Raw genomic sequence first — 1,413 nt, 5'->3', positions numbered from 1 at the left:
ATATATATATATATGTGTGTGTGTGTGTGTGTGTGTGTGTGTGTGTTTGTCCCCCGCCATCGTTTGACAACCGATGTTGGTGTATTTACGTCCCCGTAACTTAGCGTATCGGCAAAAGAGACCAATAGAATAAGTACTAGGCTTACAAAGAATAAGTCCTGAGGTTGACTTGTTCGACTAAAGGCAGTGCTCCAGTATGGCCATAATTTATTCTATGGAGAGAAACCACATTTTACAAACAAACAATAAACAATAGTGTGAAAGAAAGAAAGTAGAAGAGACTAAATCGTGTGGTTGTGTGGTTAAGAAACTCGCTTTGCAACCATGTGAGTTTGGGTTCAGTCCGACTGTGCGGCACTATAATCAAGTATCTTTTAGTAAAGCCCTGAACTGAAAGATACCTTGTGAGAGAATTTTGGTAAACGGAAACTGTGTGGAAGCCGGTCGAATGTGTATATGTGTTTGTGCCTGTGTGTGTGTATATATACATGCATATGTGTGTCTTTGCGTTTGTTTTTGTCTTTTAGCACCGCTTGACAACTAGCGTGGGTTTGTTTATATCCCCGTAAATTAGTGGTTCGGCAAAAGGGATCGATAGAATGCGTACCAAAATTAAAAATAGATTATAATAAGTACAGGAAGTAGAAATGTTCAGCTAAAACTGCAAGGCTTGAAAACTGCTATTTTCAATAAAATGAAGGTTTTAAAGTTTTATAATTTGTTAAAAATTATAGCAAAGTGAGATGAGTTAAATGGATGCAAACTGTAATTTGCGTTGTCTCTGATATATTTTGGTTGGGAATGACATTTGTTCTTCGTGTTATTAGGGTACGTTAATGATGCTCTCTAAGCAGCGCTGTCTAATGACAGGGGCACATCAGGTGGTTGTCCATGTACTAATCTAGAGTTTAGTTTTGGTCTATGTATACTATGGCTTGCTCTCATTAACTATATGCTTTTTCGCCCATTACAAGGATTTTCTTGGGGCTTATAATATTGCTAAGACAGCCCTGACTCTACGAAATTGTTTATCGTGTATGATGGCGAGCTTGAGGGTTTGAAATGTGAAAATGCCAGACATACTCAGAAGCAAGTATCTTATATTTAGATAACGGGTACGAAATGATGTCCAAATCCACTTTTGCTACCCATGAATATCTCAAATGTCACAGGTTGAAAAAATAGGAAGTATTGGCGCAGGCATAGCTTTATGGTTAAAATGCTCGCTTTGCATTTAAGAGGTTTCCCGTTCAGTCCCAATGCGCGGCACATTAGGCGCATGTCTTCTACTTTAGCCCAAGGCCGAACAATGCTTTATCAGTGAAAATATGGAAGCCAGTCATATACGCACACACACACACACACACACACACACACACACACACACACACACACACACACACACACACACAC

This window comes from Octopus bimaculoides, chromosome 22 (assembly GCF_001194135.2).
Source record: "Octopus bimaculoides isolate UCB-OBI-ISO-001 chromosome 22, ASM119413v2, whole genome shotgun sequence".
NCBI classification, from domain to species: Eukaryota; Metazoa; Mollusca; class Cephalopoda; order Octopoda; family Octopodidae; genus Octopus; species Octopus bimaculoides.
The sequence above is the reverse complement of the archived record's forward strand: the minus strand, read 5'-3'. Positions refer to the sequence as shown.